Source organism: Canis lupus, chromosome 5, assembly GCF_048164855.1.
Source record: "Canis lupus baileyi chromosome 5, mCanLup2.hap1, whole genome shotgun sequence".
NCBI classification, from domain to species: Eukaryota; Metazoa; Chordata; class Mammalia; order Carnivora; family Canidae; genus Canis; species Canis lupus.
The window spans coordinates 75,365,820-75,379,726 of NC_132842.1; the positions used below are offsets into that span (position 1 = coordinate 75,365,820).

General features: G+C 49.6%; 1 long non-coding RNA gene across 1 annotated transcript in view; it reads left to right on the plus strand.

Moving 5' to 3' along the window:
- The first annotated feature begins 5,003 nt into the window (after positions 1 to 5,003).
- The window catches only part of LOC140634177 (uncharacterized), a 41,217-nt gene continuing 32,313 nt past the window's right edge, over positions 5,004 to 13,907 (plus strand). Inside the window, exon 1 of the long non-coding RNA XR_012031689.1 lies at positions 5,004 to 6,344. This is a non-coding gene — a long non-coding RNA (uncharacterized lncRNA). The remainder of the gene's footprint in view (positions 6,345 to 13,907) is intronic.

A 13,907-nucleotide genomic window follows, 5' to 3' on the forward strand; every position in this document is an offset into this window, starting at 1 on the left:
GGTTCAGGAAGAGGACATTAAAAAAAAAGATTTTCTTTATTCATGAGAGACACAGGCAGAGACATAGGTAGAGGGAGAAGCAGGCTTCCTGCGGAGAGCCCAATGTGGGACTCAATCCCCAGACTGGGATCTCACCCTGAGCCGAAGGCAGTCGCTCAACCACTGAGTCACCCAGGTGTCCCTGGAAAGAGGACATATTTAGAGACTAGTTACCACTGGAGCAGCACTGAATCATGAATGTCCCAAGGGCTTCAGTCATTCTGGCAGGATGTGAATCAAGATCTACTCAGGAGTCTAGAGTCAAGTGTTAATATGGAGGTAAACTTCTGAATGAAGGGAACTGACATTTCTTTGACCCATAATGTCTTAGGCTTCCTCAAACTCCTCCAAAGAACTGGAGTTTGTTTAAATTTGGGTCCTGGAAAAATTTTGATTCCTGATTCTTCCAGAGCCAAATCCTCAACATTTGACTCAAGTCAAATGGACAGGTCTTCACTGAGTATCTACTATGTGCCCTGTCATGTGTAATAATGATCACTAATATTTCTGAGTGCTTGTTCCTGACATTCTTCTAAGTGCTTTCACATTATTGTTGGATATAATTCTTATAATGATCCTATGTGGTAGGCACTTCCATTATCCCTAGTTTTTACAAGTGAGAAAGATGAGTCACAGAGAGTTTAAGCAACTTGCATACATTCCTATAAAAATGAGGATCAGGATTTGAACTCAGGTCTTTCTCGAAGCCCATGCTCTTAAGTGCTATGGGCACTTAAGTGCTATGTATACATACATAGATGTATGCCCTGCCCTGTGAGAAAGACCTGAGCCACAGGACAGTGTTTCTACCTTCAAGGAAACTGAGCCCAAAGAGAAAAGAAGACTTGAAATACTTTGTACGATTTTGTTGAACCTTTGTTTAGGAAGCAATTCTGTTATATTTTGCCAGTTAGTGGAAAAGGATCTGCTTCTCTGTAATAATGGTAGTATATAAATTTCAGTCCACAAGAATTCCTCCTGAATTATCCATCTGAACCAGGAGTGATGTTTAAAGTGAGATGTCATCACTTGAAAAATCTTTATCTGATTGGACAAAAGTGGGTCACTAGTTGGTTCAGTCAGCATTTGCTGTGTGTTGCATAACAAGCCACACTAAAAGGTAGTGGCTTAAAACACATGTGTTTGCTCAGGAATCTATTGGTTTAGCAATTTGAACTGGGAATGGCTGGGCTGTTTTTCTGCTGGTCTCAGCTGAGCTCACTCACATGTTCATAGTCAGCTGATGGACAATAGTCTCACTCACTTGTCTGGTGTATGTGGTTTGGCTGTTGGCTGGGGTGACAGAGGTAAATGACTGTCTCATCATCCAGCAGGCTACATAGGGCTCATTAACATAGGTTTGGTCACGGGGATCCCAAGAGTAGCAAGAAAAGGCAATCTCTAATGCCTTTGCTTGCATCACATTTGCCGATGTCCCACTGACCAAAGAAAGTCACATGACCAAGCCCAAACTCAGAAAGGAGAGAAATGGACTCAACTTCTTGATGGAAGCAGTTGTAAAGTCATTTTGAGAAGGGGAGGGATATATAGAGTATATCTATCTATCATCTATCTATCTATCTATGAGGGAAATCGGTGGCTACTTTTGTGTCTCTTATACTGGTTTTCCTGAAGTTAAAAGACACCTGCAGGTAAGCAGAATAACGGCCCCCCTCCAAAGATGTCCACATTGTATCCTGTAAGCTACGACTATGGTGTTATACTTTACATGGTAAAAGGGACTCTGCAGATTAATTAAGTCCCTAATTTAAGTAGCAAATAATTAACCATTCAATTATTGATTATTAAAATTATTTTACTAAAATGAATTATTTAAATTATTAATTTAAATATCTTTAGATGGAAAGATTATCCTGGATTACTAGGTGCACCTGATGTAACAACAAAGGCGTTCTAAGGGAAAGATGGGGACAGAGTCAGATTACAGAAGGAGATGGGAATCCAGAAGCAGATGTGACTGCTGACTTGAAAATGGAAAAGAGCCCCGAAGCAAGGGAGGTGGGCAGTTCTTAGAAGCCGGAGAAGGCAAAGAACAGGTTCTCTCCTAGAGCCTCCAGAAGGAACACAGCCCTGCCAACACCTTGATTTTTTTTAGTCCAGTGAGACTTCTGACCCTCAGAACTATAACATAATACATCTGTATTGTTTGTACACTACGTTCGCAGTAATTAGCCCCAGTCTCAACAGGAAACAGATACAACACCTCACAGCCATCTAATATTTATGGCAAGATCAATATCTGTTTTGTGATTAGTCCAAGGCAGGTAATCACATCCTTTTCATTAGGACAAAGACAGGTCTTTTTAAACACCCACTTCTTAAAGTCCTCAAATCCTAGAACAGAAACATACCCCGGGAATGCTTTCTTCTTAAAACCCATTCAAGGGGAAGCGTTTTGACAAATCTGCAGATAAAACCAGAGTTAGGATGAGCAGAGTGGAGTGTTTTGAGAAAGGTACCATATTATGTTTATGAGCTACTTTCCTTAAAGATCTTGATCTTTTAGGACGATTTTACTATTTAATAATTTTAATAACAATTTTTTTTTCAAAGGAATAATGGAGTATAAAAGGCTTAGACCATTACCAAGTTTCCATGGCTCACCTGCTGGCTACACATCTTAATTGCTGGCAAAGTCCCTGAGAGGAAATAAGAAGCTTCTCTCTCAATAATGCTGAATCAATAGTGACAGCCATGTCACACACAATAAACAGAGAACAAAGTGAGATGGCCCATCATCCCGAATGAGAGTGCATGGAAGTATCCCTCTCACCAGTGGGAATGCACTGGTAATTCATCACAGGGAAAATCATGAATGAGATATGGAGTTGGCCTCTCCGGTGGGGATGAGTGGCAGGCTGTCCCCATCGGCGTGACTTCTTACTAATGCACCCCAATTTCTGCCTAAGACCTCAGCCAGCAGATCAGAAAGTGAAAGATGCTTTTGCTTCAGCGGTGAGACAACAGGGTAGCAGAAAGTTGTAGCCATATCAGGCTCTCTGAATGGAATTTCAGACCAACCCCTTATTTTCCAGTTGGGGAAACAAGCCCAGAGAGAAGTGACTTGTCCCAGATTAGCCAGCAAGTGGGAGCAGGACAGGAATTAGAACTCCTGTTTCTTGGGCCAGTCTCTGGACTACTCCTTAAAGAAAAAAAAAAAAAGTACAGAAGGGGAGGGGGAAGAAAAAGGTGGACATGGGGGAGAAAGGAGGTGCTTAGGGAGAGAAAGGAAGAGGCAAGGGGAGAAATGCACCACGAAAGTCAAGGTAGCAAGAATTCTCTAGAGAAGTAGATCCCAGATGCCATCTGAGGACTAGCTACAACTGTGTCATCCCGTAAGATAAATGAAAATAAAGTATCTCCTAAAAAAGAATGAGGGAGAAAAAGGATGAGGTTGAAAATATACCTCATCAGAAGTTATATTATAATAAAATCAATAAAATAATGAGTACCACTACCTATCCCGCATGTTCTTTTACACGGAAGGACTGAGTGAGCTTGAAGATGTAAATATGCCTGTGAGCTGTAAACCTTAGAAAAAATCCAAACCTCAGGCTGGTCACTTCTCCTCACTGGGCCTCTGTTTACACGATTGTAAAACGAGAAGGGCCAACTGAAGGGGTAGCAACACTCTCTGAGAGTAGCTGGTGTTGGCAGGAACTGTACTTGTTGGGAGAGAAAGCAAACATGGCGCTTCTGTTCAAACAACGTCCTCAGTCCATTTCCCACATTAAATTCATCTACTCAAGCGAACTGCGGCAGAAGATTGAGCCAGGACATGTGAGCAACAAACCACTTTTGTCCTAGTTGTCCAGATGCTCTCGAGTGGGAAGCAGCCGGGCACCCTCCACCTCTGCCCGAGTCGGCTGGGCCTCGTCGGCTGGGCCCTGCCTGCCACACCAGGCCAGAGGCCCCGGATCACAAGATGGCACCTCCTGCCCAGCAGCTCGGCAGCCGTGGGCCAGCAGGGCCAGGCTAGGCAGGCAAACTCCATTTCTGGCTCATCAGCGACTCATTTTCAGAAGTCATCCCTCGGGGAGCTTGTTAAAAGGCCGTTGGCATCCCCAGGAGTAGGCCTCAATTTGCCTTTATGAATGAACCGCTCCAGAAAAATCAATGAATATGTCATTCAGGTCAAGTAAACAAATGCGTTTTCTCCTTGGGGCCTGGTGCAGGGGCGGCTGAGTCTCCCCCAGGGCAAGGAGGTTCCGAGAAGCTGCTCTGTCTGGGCCGAACCGTGGCTTCAGGTCAGCACCCTGTGCAGGGCCTTGGCTCCCACTGAGCTCCTGTCCACCCTACCCACAGTTCCTTGTCCCCAAGCCACCTCGAGGGACCTGTGCCTAAGGATACAGGGGTAGAAGCAGCTTCTCAGTATTTTATGACTGGGAAAGATCCTACAGAAAAACCTTTCTCAATTTCTCCACCCTCATTTTTCCTCTTCCTCACTCATTGATTCAGGGGACATTTATTAAGCACCTACTATGTGTCAGTCACGTGTATGCTGGAGGCGGGGACTTGATGACACGTAAGATGCGGGCTGGGTCTTCAAAGGTCTGACACTCTGTGCAGCGGTTCCCTCTGCCACAGAATGACCAGACAAGCTTTCTAAACACACACATCCCCCTAACGATCTGTGAAGGAGGACATCTGCTCATGGCCGCCTAACTTCTATCTCACATTTCCCACCAGGTTGTGCTATTCTTTATTTATTTATTTATTTATTTATTTATTTATTAATTATTTTTTTAAGGTTGTGCTATTCTTATCAAATTTCTCTCTCTCTCTCTCTCTCTCTCTCTATATATATATATATATATATATATATTTTTTTTTTTTTTTAAGTAGGCTTCATGCCCAGCGTGGAGCCCAACATGGGACTTGAACTCACAACCCTGAAACCAAGACCTGAGCTGAAATCATGAGTTGGATGCTTAACCAACTGAGCCACCCAGTCACCCCTCAGATTTCTATTTTTCAAAAACTGATCTTTTGCTTCTAAATATCTGAAAGGCAGACTTCATAAAAATTCCATGACCTTTACCTTTTTGCTGACATCACACTCAAAGTGTGCTTATAGATTCATGAAGTTCCCACACACTGAAAGTTCTTCCTGCGTTGGCGTCCGACAGAGGATTTAGAACAAAATATTGAGCTCCTTTTAAGAAAGTGAACCAGCAGTTTCTCCGTGGAGAGAAGGTTTCCATTTACCAGAAGATGACGTCCCCCCGAGGGAAGCGAGCCCTGCTGGTGTCTGAGGCGCTGTCTTCCTCACACAGACTTTGGTGAGGGAGCTCCTTCGGCCATGTTGTCATCAGAATAAGGTTTCTCACTTTAGGCCATAGGCAACGCACTCAGAGAGTCGTGAACATTCGAAAAAAGGAAAATATTTTTCCAGATCCTTGAGGCCTTCTGGGCACACATTTACAACTCCAGAGGTGAATTACTGACAACATGAATCAGTTATAAAACAAGGTCCTTCCGCAATATAAAGTTTTAAAGCTAAAGAAATGTATCTTTTTTTTTTCCTCAAGGCAAATCAAAATTAAATTAAAAAATAATCAATTCTGGACAACCAGACTTTTTGTGACAAACGCCCAAGGATTTATTACCTTAAAATGGTGAGACACAATAAGGGAGTCAGAGAAAAAAATCCTGACGGTTCCAACCGTTCTGAGAGCCGGTCATATTTCTGCTGAGTTTCACAAAACACCCATATATATTAATTGTAAAAACTGCCCTGTTTGGCCAAGCAAGTTGAAGTTGGATTCCCATGGCCACCTGCAACCAAAACAGCCCGGACTCACAGAGACCTGGAAGGATTCTGAAACATTCTCTCAGGATAAGTTGGGCTACTCTTGGCAGCGAGTGACTGAATGGAAACTTAATGAGGTTTCACGCTATGAGGACACTCCTTAGCTCACGTAACAGGAAGTCTGTTATGACTGTTGATGACATAAGGCAAAATGACATCCTCAAGGACCCGGTGCTTTCCATTTCCGCCCTGCCAACCTCAAGGGTGGCTTTCTGTCCCGAGGCGGGCTCTCCTGCACAAGATGGCCGCCACAGCCGCAGTCCTTACGCATTACGCTTCCACATCCGCCGGAGGCAGGAAGGAGGCTTTCTCCGCACCTGTCATTTTGCTTTCCCAGAAGTCACCTCGATCAATGTCCTCTCAGATCCCATTGGCTAGAATTGGGTCACATGACCATGTATAGCTGCAAGAGAGGAGAGAAAAGGGGCCAGAAGGCATTTTCAGCATCTGAGGGAGAAGCCATCTGCTGGAGGTAAGGAAGGGGTGGCTGCAGGTAGACTAGCCTCTTTCCTCTTAACTACCCCTGCAAAGTAAGGTGAAGATATACAGTGGACAAGTAAGTCTTTGTGAGTAATACATTCATTCAAGGGAAATGTTCCACACAACATGGCTGCCTCAGCAGGCCTGGTGGCTGTGTTTTTGGACCTACACAGGAGTTCCTCTGCTTGAGGTAGGATCCTGTTTTGACCTGTTAACTGAGAGGTTTTGGTTTCTGGTGTTTCCTTCTACCCCTTGACCCTTCCCCGCAGTTGGCTGGACTTTTCTGCTCATTGCCTCAGGGAAGGGGTGACACAGCAGAAATGCAGAGAGAAAAAGGTTGGACTCTTGGCTTTGAATTTCAAAAACCTAGACTAGAAATGACTCCTGAGGCTGGGAAAAAAATTAGAGGTTGGTGGCGAGTGAGGCAAAGGGCAGGCCCGGGAGAGACCATGTGGGTGTGAGAGGATTGGGGTCCAGCCTCCACCCCAGAGGGAAGTGTCTGCTGCAGACCCCGCAGGGAGCGGAGTGGAGCCAGGCGGAGGGAAGCTCACACCTGCAGATGGCCCAGTGTCCATGAGCCCACTGTGGCTGGAGTGCTGTCCCATGAAGACAGCAGCAGGGTGTCCCTCTGTGCCCCTTTTGGACAGTTAAAACCCCAAACATGGGGCTTGGTGGGGACAAAGTGGGGTAAAAGGCAGGCCCCAGGCCCTGTCCTTGTCCCCAGACTGGGCTGGCTCTGTCAGAACCAGGATGTGATCAGCCCCCGAGCTGGGAATGCGGGTGCTCCTCCTGCTACGATGATGGAGAGGAGGGCGTGCTGGTGGCCATAGCAAGTAAGGCCCCCCCTAAGTGGTCACAGTGGGGTGGTTCAGCTTAGCTTCGACCCGGAGAAGGGTGAGTCTGCCCCCCACCCTTTCCAGTGTCCTCCCCTGTCCTGCCCTAGAGTGGGACCCTGTGACAGGATCCCTGGTGCTAGCTGTCAGCCCCTCTGGGAGCCCCCACAGACCCCCGTTTGAAGAACACTGTTCTGATGGACTAAGCCTCACCTGTCTCTAGGCTTGGTTTTATTTTGAGGGGCTCAAGCTCTTCTTCCTCTCTTGTGGAAGCCCATTTAGGTTTGGTGATAGGGAAACTGAGGCCCACTGGGCCCACTAGCTGAGTTCTTGCGGTGTGTCAGCTCTGTGCTAACATCCTTTATGTATGTCGCTTGGACATACATGACTTTGCTGGACTCTTACAACACTCCTATGAGCCAGTGCTGTCCCAGTTCCATTTTATGGACGCGGGAGTGGAGCCTCAGGGACGTGCAGCAACCTTGCCCAGGCCACCAGGCTGCTGGCAGAGCTGGGATTTCTGGCCCAGGCCCTCCGACTCCTGGATAGTCTGCGGTCTCCGGGTAAAATGACTTGTCCAAGGCCACACTGTGACCCAGGAGTGGGAGGGGAGGGGAGGAGGAGCGGAGGCCGGGCTCCTCTCACTCTTGGTCTGTGCTCTGGAGCCGTCCTGTGGCTTCTGCTGTCACTTGCAAGGAGCCGGTGGGGACTGAGCAGGGAGCAGAGAGGAGGAAGCCTGGCTCCGGGGTGTGCAAAGCGCACTGGGGCCCTGGCCTGCGGACGCCAGTCTAGGTGGCAGGAGGCAGCACGCGCCCTCCCCGGCCGCCCTGCTCAGCTGACCCGGGGGAAGGGCTCCCACCGCAAACACCCCACTGTTTACTTGCCCCCGTGAGGGTGAGAGGCGTCGGGGGGCCTGGCGGGGGACACGGCCATACCAGCCCTCACCTGGAATACATTACAGCAGCTGTGACTAATTAAACTTTGATTTCCTCAAATTTCGATCTTCTTGGAAATTCCTTCAGAGCCCGATGGTATTCGAGGCTGTGGCAGAAAGTAAATACCAGCAGAGCCACAGGGGCCTCCGGGCAGCCCGTTCTCCATGTCTCCCTCCCTCTCACTGTCTCTGGCTCTGTCTCTGTCTCTCTGCATTTCTGCGTTTCTTCCCGAGGCCTCACAGGAGAACCCCCCTAGATGGTCTCCAGACCACAGTCCCGGAAGCTGAACTGGGGTTTCCACCGAGGTGAAAAAAAATGTTCCTTCTGTTCTTCTGAGGGGTGGCAAGGATGGGGTGGTGGGGGCGTCGCGCCCTCCATCCCACCGGGGGGCCTGCAGGCATCAGAACGGCCTTCTGGGTGGCCTGCGTCCTTGGGTTTCCACCTGTGGCTTGTCCTGAGGTCATCTGAGTTGGCTCAGTGTCCTCGGGGGCCAGCTAGGCAGGGACACCCAGAGAAGGGTGCAGCCAGGGCCAGCAGGGGGCACGTAGCTCCCAAGAGGTGCAGCTGAGCGACTGGATGTGGCTGCTTCTGGGTGTGGGCGCTTGGGCTTCGTGGGGTGTCCGTGCTGCCCGCCGTCTGTCCACGAGAGTCGGGCTCCATTCACTGAGCATCTATTATGTGCCAGGCCCTGTGCTGAGTCACTCATGTCCTTTCTCCCCAGTCTTCACAGCGGTCCTGTGAAGAGTGTAAGGTGGTGTAAGTGCCCTGTTTCACAAGGAGGGCAGAGGTCAGGAGGCCACCTGGGGTCAAAGAGGTTAAGAGACTGGCTTGAAGCCACACGATAAGAGCAGAGATTCCGACCCTGGCCTGTCTGAGGCCAGCACCCACATTTTCACGGGCCTGTCACGAGGCCTTTCCATCTTGAAAATGCTTTGTGTCTTCTTCCAACATACAGCTTGGGGTGGAATGGAAGGGAATGGCATACTGTTTCTTTGGACATCTTGATTTTAGTCTATTCTTCTTTCTTTTTTAAAAGATTAAAGAGATTTTAAGGTTTTCTTTCTTAATTTAACGGCATCAACAAATACTTGTTTCGTATAGAAAAATTGGAACATACGAGTAAGTGAAAGATGAAAATAAACATCCATAATCCCACCAACCAGAAACCACATGTGTTCTCATCCTGGCGTGTGCTCTTTCGGGTCTTGTGCATGTGTGTGTGTCTTTCTGTTCATTTGAAAACTATTCACAGAGCGTGTGCGGTGGACGTGCCAATGCTGTGAAAGAGGCAGTCGATGCGCGGTGCCACCCGTCACCCTGGGACGACACTGCCCCGGTTGGTCCCCAGCCCTCCCACTTACTACCTGTGACCTTGGCAAGTTGCTTAACCTCGCGTGCCTTAGTTTGTTCATCTGCAAAATGGATATACCAGAGGTATCTGCCTCATACAGTTGTCGAGAGGATTCAGTGGGATAATGTGCAGAAAACACTTAGCACCATGTCTGGAATGTCGTAAGCACTCAGCACATGTCAGCTGTTACCCTGGGTGCCAGGCTTGGGCACAAAAATAGATCTCTGACTGCATGAACCCCTGGTCTAGCAGGGGGTGAGAACACGTTCATCGGATGATCACACCAGCAAATGTGAAGTTGCTACAGTGGTGAGAGGGACCCAAGGCTACCAGAGCCTGCATCCAGAAGACTGATCTAGGCAGGGCAATCCTGAAGGCCGCATGCAGAGGTGACACTTGGTCCGAGATCTGTAGGATGTGGAGGATTGGGTTAGGCCTGGTCGGCAGGGCAGAGCATTGCCCGCGGAGGAAAGAGCCAAGGCCCGTGGATGGAGCAACATGGCCAGCGCGGGTCTGGAGGAAGGCCAGCACGTCTGGGGTGGAGCATGAGGTGAGCATCCTAAGAAGCCAGAGTGGAGAGGTTGGCAGGGCCTGGACCCTGAGGCCTCAGAGACTGGCACTTGAGGAGTTTCGCATTTATTCTGAGAGCAGTGGGGAGCCATTGAGAGATTTAAAGTGGGGGGCCTGTAACAAGATCCCATTGATTTTTAAAAGATCCCTTTGGCTGCCTGATGGAGAACAGATTGGCAGGAAAGATCAGAGGAGAGGCCGGCCCAGGATCATCCTTGGTTGCCTGAGCTCCGCACTTGCCCTCCTTGGTCTGTGCCTCTCTGGATGGGGTAAGAGTCTGTGTGTAGCCCAAGGGCACTTGTCTCCCAGGGCCTCTCCCCCAGTTCTCCCTACCAAGAGCCTGATCCCAAGGCCATGGGGGCCTCTTCCTCAGGCCGGTCTCCTTAACGGAAGACCCCACTGCTTGTATATGCACCTCCGGGCCTTAGGTTGGCTGCAGCATCTGCACCCTGCCCTTACAGTGGGATGTAGCCGGGCTGCACCAGGAGGAGGAGGACAGGGACCCATGGCTTCCATTTGTATTCTTGGCAGGGCCAGGCCTGTATGGGCAACCCACCATGACCACCATTCAGGAGAGGAGTGGATGGACTCAGGAGGTGTTCAGGACATGAAAGGTCTGGGGGTTGGTGCCAGACAGGGAGATGGGGCCGAGGGGTGGGCTTTTGCCTGCACACCTAGGGTCACTGAGGGACCTCGTGGAGAGGACCTGACTTGGGTGGAGGGGAGATTCTGAGTTGGATTCGCACATGTTGAGGTGAGGATCTCTTGGGACATTTAAAAGATGTCAGATAGGCAGTTCTGTCTCTCTCCACACACACATGAAACTAAAATTCATTCCACTTAGGACTGGTTTTCTTAGAATAATGTGTTGGAAAGCTCTAAACCCAAGTTGCTTTGTCTCCATCTGAAGCCTTGTGTTGTTATTCTACCCTTAGTCATTGATACCTTAGTATGAATCAGGGGCTCAGTGCCCTTCCCATTTGATTCCTGTCTGGGGTAATTTAGGAACTTGGTGCCCTGCATGCCCTGTGTCACTGGGGAGGCTGTCATGAGTGGCCAAGGACCAGCCTGGTTCATCTTGCCATCCCCTCCTCCATGGGCAGAAAGCCTGGCTGTGGCTCTGGCTCCCAGGCCTGATGGTCAAACCCCACCTAAGCTCCCTAGATCCCTTCCAGGCCTCTGGCCCTCGGCCCCATTCCAGCTTCTCAGCCGAAGGGTGCATGGGCTCCACATCTATCAGCGGCTCACAACTAGCTCATTCGGTTGACCAGAAAGTACCTTTCCCCAAACTGTTCTGGCTGTGAAGGGATCTGCCTACCATAGCCAAAGCCACATGTAGCTCTGAGCTGCAGCTGTGACTTCTTTCGCTACCCCCAGGCTAGGAGGAAGACAGCAGCACCCTGACACTTCACTGTGCCTGGCCCGACTCCTATATCTGGGCCCTCAAATGAGGCCATCAGGCAGGGCTGGCCCCAGCTGGCACCATGGCCCAGTGGTTGAGCTGCCAGCTTCTTCTCCCCACTCCCTGATCAAACAACCACATGTGGGCAACGGCTGAGCTTCTCCAGCTTTCCAGGGGCAGGGAGCTGGTGGGGGAGAGGCAACCCAGCTGGCCACAATTATTCTGGATGCTGAGTGTGGCCTGCTGTCCTTTGGGAGTGGGGCTGCTGGCTCACCTTGGCTTCACCCCTCTCCTCTCAGAGGAGCTTGGGCCTGAACTAGTGGAGAGAGCCAGAGGGAAGGGAGGAAGGAGGGGCCCACCTTTCCCTCCTCACTAACTCCAAGGGACAGAAGCTGCATCCTGGATGGGCCCTGAGGTCTTACTGGTCAGAGGACCTTGGACTTTTCAGGCAGGGAGGGATCTCCCAGAATCAGGAAACACTAGGTCCAGAGGAGTTGTGACTGGCCCAAGGTCACCCAGCAGCTGAGATGGTCTCAAGCTCAGATCATCTAAACCCTGATTCCCCATCCAGGACTCTCCCTATCTCATTTTAAAGTCCCTAATATTTGTCAACAGGTATATACTGCATGCCCCCGGGTGCTCATTCTACCACTGGGTGCTATTCCTCGGAGAAGGCCCTTGTTCCCAAGGGGTATACAACAATGAACAGGGACCCTGGGATCCCGACCCGAGCCAAAGTCAGATGCTCAACCACTGAGCCACCCAGGTGCCCCTGGTAGGTGATTTGATTTTGAGGGTGGAACCGTCATGAGTGGGACAAGTGGCATTAAAAAAGGGACCCCAGAGAGCTCTCTCGCCCCTCCTGCCATGTGAGGGCACAGTGAGGAGCGGGTGGTCTGCAACCTGGAAGAGGCCCTTCGCCAAGAACCTGACCACGCTGGCACCGTGATCTCAAACGTCCAGCCTCCAGAGCTGTGAGAAATAGATCTTTGTTGTTTATAAGCCACTTAGTCTATGGCAACTTGTTACAGCAGCCCAGACTCATGCAGATGACTACATTCAGGTGGTAGAGGAAGTATTCTTAGCAGAAGTGACATTTGAGAACAATAGGATGGAATCAGTCATGGGAAAATTTGGGGCCAAAGGGTTCCACAAACGGTCACAGCTGGTGCCAAGACCCTGAGGTTGGGATGAAGTCACTGTGGCTGGAGCAGAGTGAATGGGAGGCAGGGGTGGGGATGAGTTCAGAGAGATAGATGGAGGCCAGACCAGGTGCGTTTTGGTAAGGAGGTGGCAGGATGATCTCACTAGGCCTCCCCAGCTTCTCGGGTCCACACCACCCCGCAAATGGATAAGGCTTTTGGAGGGACTCCATACTTCTACAGCCCAAGGCAGCTTCTTTCCTGTCTTGTTCTTTGGAGGAGAGGAAGGCAGCCTGGGTCTGTGAGCGTGGGGATTGGAGTTGTGGTCTGGCTGGTTACGTGACATTGAGGCAGTCCCCCCTCCTCTCTTGCCCTCAATCTTATCAGAAGTGAGAGAATTGGGCTCTCGTGTTGGGAGGTGCCACATAGAGGAGAAGGGGGAGGAGGGACGGAGACCAAACAAAGCTCAAAGTGATTAAACAGTGATTAAACAGGGGCTGGGCTTGCCCCAGTTGCATCCAAAACTGTGCAGGAAATTTTTGTGTTGGGGAAGTTTGGGCCTGTTTGTGATAGCACCGTTGTCCTCAGTGTCCACAGTTCTTAGGGCTGGGCATGGAAGGCCTTGCAGTACAGGCTGGCGGACAGCAGAGGGCACCAACTGAATGGCCAGGGATCCTGGGAAGGGGGAAGTAGTTGGTCTGGGGTTGGTACATAATGGTTGGTGGCTACCAAAGATGTCACTTTCACAATCATCAGTGACGGCTGGTAGGTATCCACGTGGATTCATTTCACAAAGACCCACCATATGCCGCTCTATGCTGAGCACTGTTCTAGGTTTCAGGGAAATAGAGTATGACGTAGTCAGGAACAGGAATTGGCTTTGATCTTCAACTTTACTTTGATGAGAGTGTGACAGCTGGCACATAGCGTTAAGAAAAATTCTGGGGCTAGGGATCCCTGGGTGGCGCAGTGGTTTGGCGCCTGCCTTTGGCCCAGGGCACGATCCTGGAGACTCAGGATCGAATCCCACGTCGGGCTCCCTGCGTGGAGCCTGCTTCTCCCTCTGCCTGTGTCTCTTAAAAAAAAAAAAGAAAAAAAAAAAAAAAAAAAAAAAAGAAAAATTCTGGGGCTATATCGTGATTATGGGGTATAGAATGCTGTGATTGATTAGCAATGTCTGTAAAAGTGAGGTTAGAGAGGGGGCAGGATGAGGGTCAGGTATGTGCTCTCTTCTCTAGTGCAACCTCATTATTGGATGATTGAGTAAATCAAGACTCAGAGAGGCCAGGTTAGTTTGTACGAGGTCGTGCAGCTGAATGTCC